Here is a 19582-nt window from a genome sequence, read left to right on the forward strand (position 1 = left end):
GGGTGGGACAGATAAGCCCTGAAATAGGAGTAGCAGCGTTTTATCTACCAATATGGCACAGCAGATTGATTCCTTATCATTAACTATTGATGACTTATTCACAATCAGTACCAAGACTAAACAAATCTAGATTATTTTCCTTTTCGCCAATAACCAAATCTTGTCACCCTCCTTTGACAAATACTCTGATTTAAATTTTTCAGTGACATTCTTAAAAACCATCCAAAAAACTATGCTTCTATGCTAACTGACCTAACTCTGCAAGTCTAATTATCATAACCAACAACAATTATCCCTACCTTGGACAGGATCTATACTTGGGAAACAAAAGCCAAATATCACCGTTCATCTCTCACAATCCTCATGTGTCAGCATTTACTACAGTGTTATATAAACCTCAGGCACTTAGCAAAATGTTCTTTGGAGACACAACACAATTTGTTTTGTTACATTATTTCTAAACTAGTAAGTGAAGGCATTTTGCAGTGATTCGAAAACGAAAATGAACTGGTGTTAAATTATAGATATCCTTCCGGTATTTTAACAAACCAAGTTTACTCTTTTCCCTTTTCCACATATATTTTTAAATAATAATAGGAATGATACAGTGAGAATGGCTACCATTCCTTGAATACCTTCTGTGTAAGAAGCACTGGGAGAAATTTACAAATGACAGGCACATCTATCTGAGTGCACATGCGTGCAGGAGCATGCAGCGTGACTGGAACAGAAGGCACTATTGCACAACAGGCGGGATAAAGGATCAGAAAGAATCTTTGCTGTGGCCAGGTAACTCCTCAGCTTTCATTGACTAAAAGTTCACGAACACAGTCACCTAATTTTTAAAATGTGTTTATTTTTTGCTGATACATTTGCAGTGTTTTGGAAAAATAACATTTTTACAGACACCAGTTGTCTAACTCTTTTTATTTACTGAATGTTTAGTATCACTGATACTATATTTTTAAAACACAGTGTTGACTAGTGTATTTTAGGCTTCTGAAATGCTCCATTTTGTAATTTGTTTATTTGAGGAAACCTCATCACAAGTCATTTCATGAAAAGGGACTTCTATTATTTATGTTGCATCTCATTAAGGTTTTACTTCCATTTTCTAAATTTCCTCCTGAGATTAAACGTTTGACTTTTATGAAGCCACTAAAAGAAGAAGAATGTGTCACTTTCACTTAGGGTCGGACAACATTATAATCTTGCAATTTAATCATCCTAAGTGTTGACAAAAGATGTCGTAGATGTTATAGAAACCCACCCTACTGGAAGTTAGCAAACTGAAAAGTCTTTTAAAACATGTCAGCTTTGCCCGTTGCCTTATCCAAGTTGATGATCAGATTTACTTCCTAATTTTAAATGTGTGCTCCTCATACATGAGTAATGGAGGATTCTGAAAGGTAAATGAATCAAATAAAGGTCACTCTGAACAATAGTAACACAATTGACTAAAAACCCCAGATCATAGGATAAAATGGTGGGCAAAGAGTTGCCCATGATACCCAAGTGTCAATCACAAGAACTTCTAAGCTTTAAATGAGAAAATGTATGTAAAGCACCCAGCAATATATCAGGCATACAGTAGTTGTCCAGTAATCAGTGGCTTTCATCATTATACTTATTGGCGATAGCAATATTTCATGGCCTGTTGGATAGAACACTGAGCCTCATGTCTTAAAACGAGTTAAAATATTGCACCTTGTTTTTTTTCCCATTTTTATTTATGAGACATGACGCAACTTATTTAAAAACACTGATTTCTGAATTTCAAAAGTAAAAGCAAACAAAGTTTACTGTACAAGACTGTTGTGAAGACAGGAAAGGCAGGGCAAGAGAAATGAAGGGGGAGAAAAGGAAGGCGAGGGGAAGCTCAGCGCGTATCTTCTCCTTAATAGATGCTCACTAAATGCTCATTAAAAAGAAAAAGAAATAGAATTTTCCATATCCACAACATGTATTTTAGAGGAATGAAGCAGAAACATATAATTTGAGGATTTCCAATTATTCTAAGAATTATTCTTCCTATATCAAGAGTTGATCAAAAATTCTTAACCTGCTAGGAATGCCTTTCTAAGGAAAAAAAATTCTACTGAATGAATTTTCAAAAAGTGAAATCGTTAGAATATATTACTCAAATTAAATTAGTATTCAAATATTTGTTTGATTCCATATTGCAATAAAGTAGAGGAAAAAGAGCTACTTTTACTTAATACTTACAAAAAAAAACACTGTTAAATGTTTACATGCATCCTTTCAATTAATTTTTACAATAATCCTTTTAAAGTATGTCGTGCTATCCCCATTTTACAGTAACAAAACCAAGTTTAATATGTGATAATGTTGGAAGCTGAATAAATATTTTGATCTCAGAGGAAGTATACAGGTTATATACACAGACTCTGGAATCAAATTGTCTGAATCCAAATTTTGAGCTTCTGAACTAGGGTAAATTGCAGTCTCATCCTTAGTTACTTCACTTGTAAAATGGAAAAAGGAGTGGGGTCCACTTCAAAGGATTGTTTATAAGTTTAAATCTGTGCAGAACACTTAAGAGTTAGCCAGGCGCGGTGGCTCAAGCCTGTAATCCCAGCACTTTGGGAGGCCGAGGTGGGTGGATCACGAGGTCAAGAGATCGAGACCATCCTGGTCAACATGGTGAAACCCTGTCTCTACTAAAAATACAAAACATTAGCTGGGCATGGTGGTGCGTGCCTGTAATCCCAGCTACTCAGGAGGTTGAGGCAGGAGAATTGCCTGAGCCCAGGAGGCGGAGGTTGCGGTGAGCCGAGATCGCGCCATTGCACTCCAGCCTGGGTAACAAGAGTGAAACTCCGTTTCAAAAAAAAAAAGAGTTCATGGACTGAAGTCATGCATCAGACATATCATAGCTGTTATTATTATTGGTCTAGCTCTGCATTCTTGGCTTCTAATGTCAATTTATTTTTATTCTGTTTTAAACCTTCTTTCCGAAAGAGAAACATTCTTTGGCCATTGTATAACCAAGTAAAGGGAATAGAATTCTTTTAACAATATGAGCTTCTCAAATCCTTATAATGCCCCCATATACTATATAATGCTTCACACATATTATTATCTCAGTGGATCCTGATTCTGCTGACAGCTATGTAACTATGAAGCCAGTAAGGCCTTGGTTCTGGAACCTTAGGCTCCAGATTCCCTAAGCTTTCTTAACAGAAGATGATCCTGGGGTTTATTCTTCGGTTCTGTCTAATACAACACAAAGTAACTGGATGAAAGAACATAACATTTAGTCACACATCCAGATGTTTCAGTCAGTGTGAGGCCAAACATCTGGATGATTAGCCAGATGCATTTTTTTTTTTACCCTGACATTGGGCAACGTGTCAAATATGATTGATGTGAAACAGAAGAAAGGAAAGCATACAGAAGGAACTGTTAACAAGAGAACTACTTTGCTAAATAAAAGATGGCATGGACTTTGTTATCATCACCTGCTCCAGCAATTTATTTGCAACCAACCTCAATAGCCCTACTGGGGAATACAACCTCGCTTAACTTGTTCTACCATTTTGACACATCTAACTCAGAGACGTAATTTAAAATAAAGATTCATGGAGCTAATATCCTTCTTGCTTCAGACTATTAAAGCGCCTATTGTTCTCACAGCTTGGAGCAGGAGTGAAAGTCTGCATGCATAAATGAACACGTGGATGATATACTGCTTGGTATAAATACTGCCCAGCTTTTAGTGAGATACCAATACCTCTAGAATACAAAGTTAAAAAATGCACTCCATATGAAAAGCCTTATGATTAAAAGAAGCAGTCATGATGGGTGTTTTTACTATAACCTTAGATAAACTGTGATTTCTGCAGGGAGATGATAATAGAAGTGATCACAGGAACAGTTATCATGTTATTGAAGCGATGGCTAGTGAGCCTTTGCTCTGTTCCAGGCATTTTACTGTTTGTGTATATAATATTAACCCTGTGAGGTAGGTACTCTTAATATCCTCCTTTTGTAGATTGGGAAGCTGAGGCTGATAGCTATCAAGTGACTTGCTCATTGTCATATCTGCCATGACAGTGTACTCCCAATTGGCAGCTTATAAAAAGGTTCAATAAAGGGCCAAGTATACACATAGGTTGAAAAGAAGTTGCATTTATTGTAAAAGAATCATAGAATTTTAAACCTGGAAGAGATCTTTAGAGAGTAGTTAATCCAACCCTGGCATTTATAGATGATAAAACCAAGACTCACGAAGTCATGATTTGTCCAAGATTATACATTCTGCCAGAAAAAAAAAATGAGAAATTCCCACCATGAGTATCATTTATTTCTGCCAGCACATTATTTCATAAACATCCAGTTAAATGCAAATGCCTTTTCTAGAAGGGAAGAGATTTATTATAACCCTTTGCCACATTATCAGAGATTAGTTGGTCAGACAGACCAGGCAAGAAGGATTTGATGGAGAAATCTGACACTTTGGAGGCTGTTAAGGGAGGCAGCAGAGACCATTAGCTGAAAATATCAGCTCTTCTGCCATTTCTGGGTTGGAGTCCTGCCTCCAGCATATACTGCTATGTGACTCTGGAGAAGTCATTTAACCCCTTTAAGCCTCAGTTTCTTCTTCTGTACATTGAGGATAATAATAGCATTAATGTCAAAGAGTTGACATGGGCATAACATTTATAAAAAGTTTTGTGTCGCATGTGTTGTCTTATAAGTACTTAACACTCAACCTCATAATCACTCCTGGAGAAGGAAGCCTGGAAGGAGTTCTGTGTTGCAGTAGGACTACATAAAAAGCCTGAAACGGATTGGAGGATTATGGATTCAGAGAAAGATGCCACTGACCTAATCATATATCTCAGGGCTGGTCCTGAATGTAAACTCCAACACCTTCCTCCTTACCAATTCTTAATCAGCTTAATATCCATAGGAATCAAGAAAATGAGTTTTTGATTGTCATCACTAAAATACCCATGAAAACAAAACACCCACCCTGTCTTCCAATGTGCGCCAAAGACTGATTTGTTCTATGCCACACGCACTCCTGAGCAGAGGGATGCAGAGGAGAGAGTTTATGGGCTTCAATATAAAATGATAAGCCTGGTAAATTACCTTTGGTCCAGGTATAAGCTAGACCAGGATAAATCTCTATGATGCATTCACATTGTCATTTTATAATTCCAACACCAGAGACCCACAGTAGAGTAGACACTACATGACTCAATTCTCTACAAATTTTAGTTCCTCACCCTTGCCTGACTTAACATTCAGAACCAGGCTTAGCAAGATCTGTGCCTTGTTCTTATCACTACAGTGAACATAGGATTCCTTTATTAAAGATCATATGGAAATCAATTCTCCCAATCAGAGTATACTTGAATGTTTGATGATAAAATGCTTTGATATTACTCTGCAGACGCTGAATTTCTTTGGATTCCACATTCCGACATTCAATGAGAATAGTTAATGCAACTCTTATAGATTTTAGTATTCTGGTGTTTGGGGAAGCTTTCATATGTTTAATTTTAATATGAAATGGGCTGCATTAGTTTTGTGGAGATGCTGTAACAAACTATCACAGATTCTATGGCTTAAACAACAGAAATTTATTGGCACCTAGTTCTAGAGGCTGGAAATCCAAACCCAAGGTGCCAGCAAAATTGGTTCCTCCTAATGGCCATCCTAGGCCTCTCTCCTTGGCTTGCCGACGGCATCTTCTCCCTGTGTCTCTTTACATCATCTTCTTTCTATGTACGTCTATATCAAGATTTCCTCTTATAAGGACACTGGTCCTATTGGATTAGGGCCCAAACTGATGACCTCATGTTAACTTGATTACCTCTGTTAAGAACCTGTTTCCAAATAAGGTCACAGTTTGAGGCACTAGAGATTAGGACTTCAACATATTATATATAATTGTGTGTGCGTGTGTGTGTGTGTGTGTGCGTGCATACGTATGTGTGTGTATTTTTTTTTCCCAGGGATGATGGAGGCAAGATACACAATTCAACCCATAACATGGGCTTTCAGAATAAGAAACAAAGGTATTTGCAGTCCTTTCCTTTTACTTTTCTTTCTCTTCTTTTTCTCACCTAACGTCTAGTTCGTTTTCTGGAAACAGGTTCATTTCCTACTGCTTTCTGCTTCCACAGGTCTTGCCCTATATGGTGGTCACTAAAATTCTATCAATAATTACATTGATTTTTTTTTTTAAGATTCTGGAGACCTTACTTATTGTACTTTGCAAAACTTGAATTTTTTTTAGTATGTCCAGTTGGACACAGACGCCTCTAGCTTGCTGGAGAACTTGTAGCATAGGAATTGAAATCTGGCACGAACTAACTGCAGCAGAGAATGTGTATTCAGAAAAGTTATATGTGTACTATGCACTAGGAAATCCATAAAGTAATTTACTCCTTTCACTTTTCATGGCAATCCATGCTAATTTAGATAATGATAATTAATGATTTGCCACATCAAACAATGGAAATAAATCCATAAAAAGTGACCTTATTGATCAACCATTTTCAATTAAATTAAAGGCAGCATTAAGTAACTCCGTTGGGGAGTTATAAAAGAACATTCTCTCCTAAGGTTCTGTGATAAAGAGGTGGAGATGCATAGTGGAGCTGGGTGCAGAAATCTGCAGTAATTGATAATGAAGAAGTTTAAGCAGTTCTACATACTTCTTGGTACAAACCCAAAAGTTACAATCGCTTCCCAGTGATAACACTAATCCTGGCTCATTTCCATATTGCGATTGCCCTACTCTAAGTGATAAATTAAGAAGATTAACTATAGAACTAACTACCAAAAATGTACCTAATTTAGGAAATTTCAGCTCTCTGTTATCTACCCTTTGTCTAAATTAAAGTAAAACACTTGTCTGTGCTTTAACTGGTAATAAAACATTAGGGAGAAAGGGCCTACTTATATCACATAGTTGAATAAGAGTTAACTAAATAATTACAAATCCAAGACTGCATTTTCTTATGGATGGGTAATTTCAATATCCTAGGAAAAACTTGTGGCTCCATAAACAATGACGGAAATACTGCAGTGAATACCCTCTTGGCAGGATGCTGGCATTGGAAGGATTAACAGAAAAAAGAAAGCACAAAGGTTGCAGAAAGCTTTAAAAGCCATGAAAGAAGAAAAATCTAAATAGAATATTATATGTAAGGGTTTAATTCAAATTATATGCCTAGAAATGAGTTAGGACTTGAGTGAGAAAAATTTCATTGTCACTTCATTCTCAAAAGTGATTTGTGAATGGTCTTAATTGGAAGAAAAGGGCCAATAATTCTCTCCACACATTTCTAGGACTTTTGGAGGTAGATGTCTTATTTTTAGTGTGAATGAGTTCATCACCTTTTCCTGTCAGCATTTCTGTGTCAATATCAAGACAGTTTCATGTGCTACTGAAAAGGGAAATGTTGCCTCATTCTAAAAATCATTCCAGATAATTACTGAAAACTCTCCCAAAGTGACACTGAATAATCACTTTATCAGGCAGTTTAATGAAATCTTTCTGAAACTAGATCAAGTTAATACTTTGTCAAGACATTATTATTTCTAGTTTCTATTTCATTTTTTAAAATTTCTCCAAATTAAAAAAACTCTCAGAAAATTAAAAATCACAGGTAGTTTGAGTTAGTTTTTTTTTAATTTCAAAGAAATTTATTCTGTATTTTCTTATCACAGTAGGGGATAAGGGTAGGAGAAGAAATATGACCACCTTCCCCCTGCCTCTCAGAGCCCATTCAAATATATTATTTAACCTCAAGTGTTTTGCTCCAATTCATGTAATGACTCATAATGTTCACCAAATAAAGCCTGATTGTTTTTACATTTTTATAAAATCCTGTGACATTTTCAGTGTATTAAGTTGCTGCTGTCTTATGTTACTGAGCGCCTATGAGGTGCTATTTTAAGACATTGAGACTGGGGTGATAAACAAGACACAAACACAGACCTCATGAACTTGAGGTTGGGGAAGACATATTATCCATGTAAGTTAACAAATAAGAGCTTTTGGGATGGGGCAATCAAGGCAAATCTCTTCGCAGAGGTGAGATGTAAGTGAACCCTGGATGATGGGAAGGAGCTATCCACCTAAACATACAGGAAAAACGCGTTCCACATAGAAACAATGGCAAGTTCCAAGACATCTTCAAAGAACAGGAAAGTTAATGTAATCAGAGGGTAGTGACCTTAGGGGCAGAGTGGTAGCACAGGAAATCTGAGATTCTGGCAATGCTAAGATAAAAATTTCTAGGCAATAAGAAAGAGTTTGGATTTTTAAGTGCACTGGGACATCAATGAACCATTTTTTGGCAAGATCATTTTATAATGTGTTTTACATTTTATTTTTAATTTTTATTTTTTGAGATGGAATTTGATTCTTGTTGCCCAGGCTGGAGTGCAATGGTGCAATCTTGGCTCACTGCAACCTCCACCTCCCGGGTTCAGGCAATTCTCCTGCCTCAGTCTCCTGAGTAGCTGGGATTACAGGTGGCCACCACAATGCCTGGCTAATTTTCTATATTTTTAGTAGAGATGGAGTTTCACCATGTTGGCAGGCTGGTCTCGAAATCCTGACCTCAGGGTAATCCACCCTCCTCAGCCTCTCAAAGTGCTGGGATTATAGGCATGAGCCACTGCGCCCGGCCACTGTGTTTTACATTTTAAATAACTCTGGCTGCAATATGGAGGATAAACTGGTAGGAAAGAAATCGAAGCAGGAAGATCATTTAGGGGAATATAGTTGTGGGTCGGGTGAGAAATGATGGTGGCCTAGAGTAGGCTGATAGAGGCAGAATCAGAGATTTGAGATCAAATTTTATTTTGGAGGTCAAGCAGACATATCTTGTGTATTAGGCCATTTCTGTGGTGCCATAAAGAAATATCTGAGGTTGGGTAACCTATAAAGAAAAGAGGTTTAATTGACACATGGTTCTGCAGGATGTAAGGAAGCATATGCTGACATTTGCTCAGCTTCTGGCGAGGTCTTAGGAAACTTTCAATCATGGCTGAAGGCAAAGGCGGGTATCACACAGTGAGAGCAGGAGCAAAGACAGCCAAGGAGGGATGTGCCACATACTTTAAACAACCAAATCTCATGTGAACTCAGAGGCAGAATCCTTATTACCAAAAGGATGGTGCTAATCCATTCATGAGGGATCCACTTCCATGATCCAACCACCTCCCGCCAGGCTTTATCACCAACACTGGGGATTATATCTCTTTCTTTCTTTTTTTTTTTGAAATGGAGTTTCACTCTTGTTGCCCAGGCTGGAGTGCAATGGCAAGATCTCAGCTCACTGCAACCTCTGCCTCCCAGGTTCAAGCCATTCTCCTGCCTCAGCCTCCCGAATAGCTGGGATTACAGGTGCCCACCACCAAGCCCGGTTAATTTTTTGTATTTTGAGTAGAGATAGAGTTTCACTGTGTTGGCCAGGCTGGTCTCAAACTCCTGACCTCAGTCTCCCAAAGTGCTGGAATTACAGGTGTGAGCCACCACTCCCAGCCCAGGATTATATTTCAACATGAGATTTGGAGGGGACAAGTGCCCGAACTATATAATCCTGTTAAGACACAGCACTGAGAAGCTAATTCTTATTAGTCTGGCTTTTTCAAAGCCTCATCATAAACACCCGATGGCAGGAGCTGTGTCAGAGGTTTTTGGTTGGCCCCACGTTATACAGTCTGCTGCTGATGACAGAAACAGTATAGAAGAAATATCAATTTCCCTTACTCGCCTAAAGCAAGTAATTTAACCCATGGCTGCTCCCTTTATGTCAAAGTGATGATAAATTTTATCTGCCTTTTGAATCTGAATTTCTTCCCTAAAAATATTTGAAACATGAAAGGGTGTTCAATCTGCACCAAGCCAAAACTGCACTAGTTTGCTTTTAATGCTCAGTGCCACAGAGACCACAAGGCAAATATTTTAACCGATAATTTTCTGGGTAGCTGGAAACTGCAAATACTCCCCCAATAAAAGAATTTAATAAAACAGAAAAAAACAACACAGTTAAACTAGAGATGTTTTCTTGTTCTTAGTGAATAGAGGACATGTGTTAGAAAGAATTATGAGAGCAGACTGGATGAAACCCGAGATAATCTACTTCTTACAGTTATATTCAGAATAAGAAATAATCACATAGTTTACTCCCTTTATAACATAAAGCCCCAATGATATTCCCCTCTGAGTCATAAACATCTTAGTACAGGTTGAATTCTGGAACCTAGGTGACTTAAATATTCTATAAGAGTTTATTTCATAATTTTGCCAAAGATTCTCCTGATGTACTTTGTGTTACAAAGAGTATTCAACTTTTCAGTGAAAGGACTATTTCAGTGTCAAAAGAGAAATTTTTCAGATGTATTTCACATTAATTTTTTTGAGTCATAGTGTATTTTTCTAATCTGAATGTTTCTTTTTACATATCTAAAAACGTGACACATTTAGCAATGTATAATTGTTTTAATTAGCTTCAGATCTGTAACCATGGCATAAAGCTTAATGTAACGAATACATGTAAAAGAAAAAAAAATTTTAATCTATTATTTTAGTTATTTCATGTAAACCATTTTGGCAGTAGTTTCAATTGATTAAGGGAATTGAACAGTGTTGGGAAAGTTCTACATTTCCGATATAACGATAGGCTCAAAAGGTTTGGTCACACACTAAAGCACATTGAGCACATTAAATATATGGATCTTATTAACCAAACAGAGAGCAGAGGCTCACGGGAGAAAGAGAGTCTGCCTCTTCCTCTCACTCATCTCCTAGCACCTGCTGGGTATCCTCCAACTGAGCCCTGGAAGGATCTGGAGTTGGCAGACCAGTATCACAGCCCCAGCTATTTCACTTAAAACTTTTGACTTCAGAGCTTGCATCAGTAGAAGATAAATAACTATACCTTCCGCTTGGAGTCATCAAAGTCCTGTGAGTAAGGCATCAAACAAAGCTGGCATTTGGAGAAAATTGGTGAACATTTTTTTTTTACTTCCCTTCTCAGAATTTTATTCTGATTTCCATTTGGCAGCTGCCCTAGCTCCAGGGATAGAGCACATGCTCTAACTAAATCAGACATCCCTCTGGCAAAAGTGATTTTTTCAGGTGGGGCATGGTGGCTCACACCTGTAATCCTAGCACTTTGGGAGGCTGAGACAGGATTGCCTGAGGATTGCCTGAGCCTAGGAGTTCAAGATCAGCCTCAGCATGATAGCCAAGACATCGTCTCCTCAAACAAGGGAAAAAGATCCTTTCATCCAGACTGTGCAGGTAAACTAAATCAAGCCAACTTCAGCGAATTTGAAAATATTTTCCTGAGATTGATGGAACAAAAATTATTTCTCTCCAACTCAAGTTGAAAGGAAAAACAGCTGGACCCAGAGTTGTTGGCCAACATTTAAAAAGTACAAGTACACAAGGACCTAGGCTTGGTAGGTCATCTTCTGGCAGACGCAGAAAAAGCACAGGAAATAAAGAGGAAGAAAAAATGCTCTAGGTGATACCTTCACACCTGTATCAAGTCTCATGAAAAGTGAGCCAGGCTGTTCTTTTCAGTTATGAAACTGCCTTCGCAAAACTATGAATGAGACACTGAAAGAGATCTAACTGACTCCATCTTGCTTCTAACCTCCAAACTGCCGTTGTTCATTCCTGGGCATAGGCTGAACTAACTTTGGGAGAAACTTAGTTTATACTTTATAGCTTATAGTTTAAAACAAAGATGATAAAAAGCCCCAAGCAGACCTCCTTCTTGCCTGGAGACTAGATCGCTTCTGTGGGACCAACATTAGCCACAAGATGAGCCATTATGGTTTAGGAATCAGGCAGCTGGAGGCTATAAGATCCTGACGCTCCTTAAACTGCTCCTAAGATCAGTGCTTGAGATATTTTGCAGACCTTACATTGGATAGATCAGCCAGCACCACCTAGACTGGTAATCTGGTCCAACCAGTTCTGCCATCGCATCCAGGAACAGAAGACATTAAGAAAACCTAACTTCGACCCCCTATGATTCCATTGCCAACCTGACCAATCAGTACTCCCCACTTCTCGAGCCCCTACCTGCTAAATTATCTTGAAAAACTCTGATCCCCAAATGCCCTGAGAGACTGATTTGAGTAATAATATAACTCTGGTCTCCTGCATAGCTGGCTCTGCATGAATTACTCTTTTTCCATTGCAATTCTTCTGTCTTGATAAATCAGTTGTGTCTAGGCAGCAGGCAAGGTGAACCCATTGGGCAGTTACAGTTAAATGTCAGTGACTTGGTTTTATTGGTTGGAGCAATTTGAATCAAATTTGCTGTTTCTAGCACTCCAAAGCATCCAACTAATATAGTTACAGAAATCTAGCGGATAACACAGCTGAGTAGGACAGAACTCCAAAGGGTTCCCCTGGGAAAATAAGTAGAAATTCTCCAATTCAGTCACCCTTAAAGTTTTATATCCCAGGTGCTTTGAAAAATCTGATACCAAAAGTAAGGAGGTCCTCTTCTTGAGAAGCAAAAAAACAAAAACAAAAAACAGTAGTACTTAGGCACACGCATAAAAATTTTGCTATGATGTCAGAGAGAATCACAGCTCTCCAAAGTTCCTAAATGTAATAGCATTGGTCTAAGGTCTGACCACGGCACGGTGAGCCCCATGAACCGTAGGTACACCTCTGGAAGGTCTTCCTGAACAAGAAAACCTGAAGTAGCTGGAAGATCATGAAAAGAGGAAGAAATGATCAACCCTGCAGCACCCCCTTAATTTGGAGACATTCTCTTTGTTTCTTATTCTGGTCTCAATTGACAAGGCCATTGGACTTTGTAAAGGATCTTGGCCAACCTCCACACCCTACGACCCCTCCCAGCTTGTCCAACCTCATGACTCCACACACTACACTCCCCCCCCACAACCCTCACCAACACTCCCACTCCCAACTCTGCCACAGATTTGGTTACTAGAACAGAGGCAAAGATTTCCATTTAGCTAAAGTTAGAGTATGCATTAGGTCTAGACAAAATTCTTTTGCTTCTAGCTTCTAAACCAAGGTTCAAACAGTGGGGAGCCTCGTATGTTGACATCAAATTTCCATTACCATTATATTCCAAAACCTCCTATTTTAATTTTGAGCATAACTCAGCCTTGCAGTTTGTTACCCATTGGCCTTTTTGGTTTGTTTCGTTTTATTTAAACTTTGGGGTCTTACTTGTATCTGCCACATAGATTGAGGACACTTAGACTTCCTTTTTTTTGAGGCTAACTATAAAGCATATCTTTCATAATGATGGAGTGGATAACTGATCTCACACTTACATGTTCCTTTAAACCTACAACTATTACAGTGGCTTATAACCAATTATTAAACCCTCGGTTCTGTTGACCACTGACCTCATTCTCTGAATCTGGAGTTCAAATGGTTTTAGATTTTGGCTCAGTTCAAGTTCCCCTCTCTGAAAGGAATGTTTCTCAAAGCAGCACTCCTGAAACTTTAAGCTGCTTATGAGTGCCCGCCTCCCGCCCCACTGGAGATCTTGTTAAACTGCTAATTCTCATTCAGTGGGTCTGAAGTGGGGCCTGAGATTCTGCATTTCTTTATTATTAGTATTATTATTTTTGAAATGGAGTTTCACACTGTCTCCCGGCCCTGGCTAGAGTGCAATGGTGCTATCTCAGCTCATTGCAACCTCCGCCTTCTGTGTTCACGTGATTCTCTTGCCTCAGCCTCCTGAGTAGCTGGATTACAGGCTCACACCACCACACCCAGCTAATTTTTTGTATATTTTAGTAGAGATGGGGTTTTTACCGTGTTGACCAGATTGGTCTCGAACTACTGACCTTGTGATCCGCCCGCCTTGGCCTCCCAAAGTGCTGGGATTACAGGTGTGAGCCACTGTACCCGGCCAAGATTCTGCATTTCTAAGAAGCTCATAGGCACTGCTATTGCTACTGGTTTTTGTGAATCGCACTTTGAGTGGCAAGGGCTTACAGGATTTGCAGCCCAACATCTTATACTTTGCCTCTCCCTCATTACCAGGGACCAGCAGGAGATGCTCGTTAAGAACTCAGTGACTTGTTGTTACAGTTGATGGACATTACCCTGGGTAGTGACTAAGCAATGAAGAGCTCCACTGCCCTACCTGTAAATGTTAAAAATGTAGTTACAGTGCAAGGTGTGCATCATGACGACTGGTCCTAAGAGGCCTATTTGTAGGGAAGCCAACGATTTCAGAAAACAGCCCCTCCAAGCTGAATAACTTCTAAATACCCAGAAGATAATGCTCCCATTAACCCTCTTAATTTGCATTAGCACAATTCTCATTTTAATCGATTTTCTCTGCAGCCATTATATCTCATTTTTACTTAACATGACTTTGAAATTTCTGATCTTTGAGAATATACAATACTAAAAGAAACAGGCTTATTTCTCAATTGATGAGGGCATTGAGAGAGCTAAGATGTCTTTCAACTGCCAAAATATTGGAATCCTCTCCTTTTACAGAAAAAAAGGAGTTATCACTAAGGGCTAACTTTGAAAAGTTAAATAATGTCAAACATCCAATTTTATACAGCATCCTTCAATGTTCTCAAAACACTTTATTAACTGGCATAACCTTCATCTTCATAATATATCAGTGAGGTTGGGGCCAGCTAACCAATGTTGTTGAATATTACAAGTCTAATTTTATCTTTGAAAGCCTATGTTATATTTTATTATTAGAGAAGCGAGAAGATACCCTAGATTTTCCCTCACACTCCTCCTCCAACAAAATGCCTGTTATGTCTCTCTCTCTCTCTCTCTCTCTCTCTCTCTCTCTCTCTCACACACACACACACAAACACACACACCCTTACATTCAGAGGTCAAACTAGGGGGCTATGACTTGGCAAACTCAAACCATTATATATCTCTACAGCTGTCAGTCACACAAAATAATATAGTGAGGGCAATCTAATGCTGTACTGTGAAAATAGCTTCTCTCAAAGCAGGACATATGAAAACACTTCAGAGAGAATTTCAAATATCTTCTTCAAACACCTGTTTCTAATGGTTTCACAGGACAGATTTCACATAAAAAGAAAGGAAGACATAATTTAACAACACTACTAATTGTGTGTACTTTACCTATATTATCACATTTAATCTTCACAACTTTTCAAGTATGATCATCCCAATTTCTCAGATGACACTGGGAATTAAAAAGAAAAGGAAAATGACAATGCCCCCAAACTCACAGAGCTAGAAAACGGCAGTAGTGAGACTTGAATCCAGGGCTGACTGTGTCAGATTCTAAACTCTCCAAAGTCCTTGGCTATCATCACCAGATCAGTGTTCCTCAAACTTTAATATGCAAACAAGTTACTTCAGGGAGTTGAGTTGATAAAAATGCAATTCTAATTCAGTAGATCGGAGTGGGAAGGGATAATTTGCATTTCCAACAATGTCTCAGGTGATGCTAATGCAGGTGGTCCAGGGAGCATGCTTTGAATCGCAAGGTGCTAAACTATGAAATTTGAAGGTGTTTCTCAAAGTGTGGTTCCTTGGCTAGCAGCATCAGCAACACCTGGAAGCTTGATAGAAATGCAAATTCTCAGGCTCCACCTGACACCCACTTTGGGGTAACATTTTAACAATCTCTCTTTTATTTCTTTTCTTTTCTTTCTTTCTTTGGAATCTCTCTCTCTCTCTCTCTTTCTACCTTCCTTCCTTCCTCTCGTTCTTTTTCTCTGCCTTCCGGGCTTCCTTTCTCTCTCTCTTTCTCTTTCTCTCTTTCTCTCTTCCTTGACAGAGTTTCGCCCTTGTTGCCCAGGCTGGAGTGCAATGGCACGATCTCGGCCATTGCAACCTCCATCTCCTGGGTTCAAGCAATTCTCCTGCCTCAGCCTCTTGAGTAGCTGGGATTGCAGGCATGCACCACCACACTCATCTAATTCGTTATATTTTTAGTGTAGACAGGGTTTCACCGACTTAGCCAGGATGGACTCCTGCTTCAGCCTCCTGAGTAGCTGGGATTACAGGCACTCACCACCACACCCATCTAATGTTTTGTATTTTTGGTAGAGACACAGTTTCTCCAGGTTGGTCAGGCTGGTCTCGAACTTCCCACCTCAGGTGATCTGCCTGCCTCGGCCTTCCAAAGTGCTGGGATAACAGGTATGAGTCACTGTGCCCAGCAGGAATTCGTTTCTTAACAAGCCCTCCTCGGGATTCTGATGGACATTCAAGTTTGAGAGTCAATGGTTAATGTCCAGCATTTCCACAGATATGAACAATCTGGCTCTATACAGCTTAGAATGATTCTCTCTTGCATTTCTAAGTCACAGTTTACAATGTATTTAAATGAAATGTTTAGGTGAAAATCACCACATCTTTGACTAAAAAGTATTCAGGCCAAGAAAAAGCTGTTACTGTGAAGGTAAACTTGGTCCATTGCACTGCAGAAACACTCCATCACAGGCTGTGGGTGTGTGATCCCAGAGAGAGGTCACAGGGTGGGAGGGAGGGACTGACACTCACCTCATTAATTTCTCCCCTTCAAAATGGGGAGGATTTATTTTTCCAAATGGATCTCTCAACAGAATACCCAATTTTTCTTCCCTATTCTGTGGTGCTTTACAAAACAAACACTTAGTCTCACATTTCATTCTAAACAGTGACTACAAAGTAAGCATTTTCCCTTAATTTGAAAAGAAACATGTCTAATAATTAACAAACACAAAAAAATAGTTGTCTTAGCTCTCCAGCTGGGATGAGTGGTAAAATTCAGAGGGAAGTTACAGTGCTTGGAAGACTTAGATACTTGAAAATGAAAGGTTTTAATTTGATTCATCTAAATAACAAAACAATCTTCAACCACATTTCTAATAATATGTGATAAATTACTTCTGTACTCAGCTATGTGTTTTACCTGAATTATCTCATTTAGTCCACCCAGCAATTCTGCAAAGCAAGCAATACTTTTTTCCCATTTTAAAGATTACGTAATGGGCTTATGGTAGATACATAAATTGTCTAAGGTTGCATGAGTAGTAAAAGTCAGGCTGAGATTTCAACCCAGATCTATGGGCTTCTAAAGCCTGAGCTCTTGATATGCATGATCCTGTCTCTACTAAGTACACTGGAGGGAACGCAGTGGTAAAATCGAAACTGAAAAACATAATTTTTTTTTTTTTTTGAGACGGAGTCTCGCTCTGTCACCAGGCTGGAGTGCAGTGGCATGATCCCAGCTCATTACAACCTCCGCCTCCGGGTTCAAGTGATTCTTCTGCCTCAGCCTCCCAAGTAGCTGGGACTACAGGTGCCCACCCCCATGCCCAGCTAATTTTTTTGTATTTTAGTAGAGACAGGGTTTCACCACATTGGCCAGGATGGTCTCGGTCTCCTGCCCTTGTGATCCGCCCGCCTAGGCCTCCCAAATTTCTGGGATTACAGGCGTGAGCCACCACGCCCAGCCTCAAAAATATAAATTATATATATTCTTGAAATCCCTGAAGGCTGCCATAACTACCCAAAGTAACCCTCTCCACGATGTAACGATACTAGGTGGAGCTAGGATTTCCCTCTTCCTTCATGGCTTCTGTTCTGTCCTGAAACTTACTCTTCCTTCACACACACACACATACCAGCTGCCTGGGCTCATGGGAGAACTTGGTAAATTCACCCTACTGATTCCTCAAAGTCTCCCAACTCCCAGATGCAAAGATCAGTTATAGACTGATCTCACAGCCAATCATTGTTACAATCCTCACAGCTGGGTAAAACGACTTCCTTGGAGAATCAAGGAAGTAATCTTCTGTACTCAAAAGAAAGAAGCTACATTCCCCAACAAAGACACTACAGGACAGAGTCTGAGGAGTCCTGTAAATAAGAACAAAGCCACACGCTGTTTGGTGAAACAATCAGAAGGGAGGAGACATTTAAGAGGAAGTAGTTTGAGTGTCTGGGAGTCTGCAAAATGTATTTAAAGATGCAGAAGAAACCAGCAACACAGCACAAAAAACCTGACCTCAAGAACCCACATTTTTCTGAAACAGTATTACAGGAGATCCATTCTTTAGGACCGTGCTTGGTCCTCTAGTGATTCTTGGGCATCTTAAGATGCAGAGTTATGCATTTATCATGTGGGGAATTAGCAGCACAGAAATGTTCATATTGCACCAGATTCCAAAGAGACTGGCCATGTAAAACTTTAAGGAAAAAACAAAATCATTTACCCTTTTATAATGTCCAGTCACAAACATCATTCCATTATAACAGATGTAATTTCTGGAAATGATAAGACTTATCCTTTTCTCTTTACTGTCACAATGGAAGACCAGTTGAAACAGATTATATGGCACAGAACAAAGCAACATATCGCCATCCTTTTCCTGAAGTCATCATTAAAGATAGGAACGCCTGCACCTGTGAGGGATTTCCATTTGGAGCTGGTTAGCTGTGACTCTACATTCACTTCAAGCAACTGATTGGTTCAAACAACTTTAATGGTTCTAACAAAGATGAAGATATTAAAGATTGAGCTCATTATTAGCCAAAAGTCTGCCATGTTCCCTGCTGTATAATTAACTCCTTTCATTTCACACATTTAAAATAGCATCAATAAGGAATATTCAATTACTTCCCTCCAGAAGAAAGTCTCGACTGAGATTCAGTAGCCAGATTCACAATCAAGTTCAGTTTAAATTGTTCTCAAAATAACGTTTCTGCTAACTGTATGGAACACTCAAGTCTAGTAAATTTAAATCTAGGCAATAGAAATACATGACGGAATTGGAAGGAAAACATCTTTAGTATGTCATTTTTCAAGAAATGGGTGAAGTGTTTTTAATGGCAGTCTATTTTCCCAAGGAATTTAAAGTATGTTGGCCAAGGTCACAAGAAAGAAACATAACTGTAGTGATGAGAGAAAGTGTTATGTGAACATTTATACTCAGGGTGTATTTTATCAATAGTAAAATATGTAAGATGTTGGGTTCTACACATACCTGACCTTGGGGTTGTTCATAATCCCACTACCGGACGGTGAGAATGTGTAGATGGAAACCACAAAGATGCCAATTGAGACAGTGCTTCAATTATGCCTTGGGGGGTTGAAAGGGTCATAGCACAGGTGATTCAATTAGGGGTCCTTGCTTCCAGTGTATGCAGCATCCGCTTTTTATAACATAATACATGTTTATTATGGCGGCCTTTGGGAAAGCATGCTGAAACCTAAATATCCAAAAAGAAAGGACAGCCAGCTCAAATTACCTTCAGATATTGACAGGCTATACCATTTGTTTGCCATTCTGACTGCAAGGACAGTTGATGATCATTTACTCAAAAGGGCAAAGTCATTTACAACTCTTCCTCTTGTCATCACCATCACTGTCACCACCACTGACACTGTAAAGAGCTCCAACTACGGACACAAAAGTATGCTTGCTATTATAGAGGACAATTGTTCCGGGCCACTCAGTGCCTGGTTTTCTTTTGGGAAATTACATCTCCTTCCCATTGTCCACAGATTTGTAGGACTATCAAAAGGTGATTTTTTTTAAAACTTCTCTAAGAGATAAGCACATGACC

At 39.1% G+C, this 19582-nt stretch overlaps 1 protein-coding gene across 43 annotated transcripts in view; it reads right to left on the reverse strand.

Moving 5' to 3' along the window:
• The window catches only part of NRXN3 (neurexin 3), a 1699208-nt gene that overhangs the window by 508073 nt on the left and 1171553 nt on the right, over positions 1 to 19582 (reverse strand). The gene's annotated exons all lie outside the window — the stretch shown is intronic.

This window comes from Sapajus apella, unplaced genomic scaffold (assembly GCF_009761245.1).
Source record: "Sapajus apella isolate SASKATOON/1434 unplaced genomic scaffold, GSC_monkey_1.0 scaffold20, whole genome shotgun sequence".
NCBI classification, from domain to species: domain Eukaryota; kingdom Metazoa; phylum Chordata; class Mammalia; order Primates; family Cebidae; genus Sapajus; species Sapajus apella.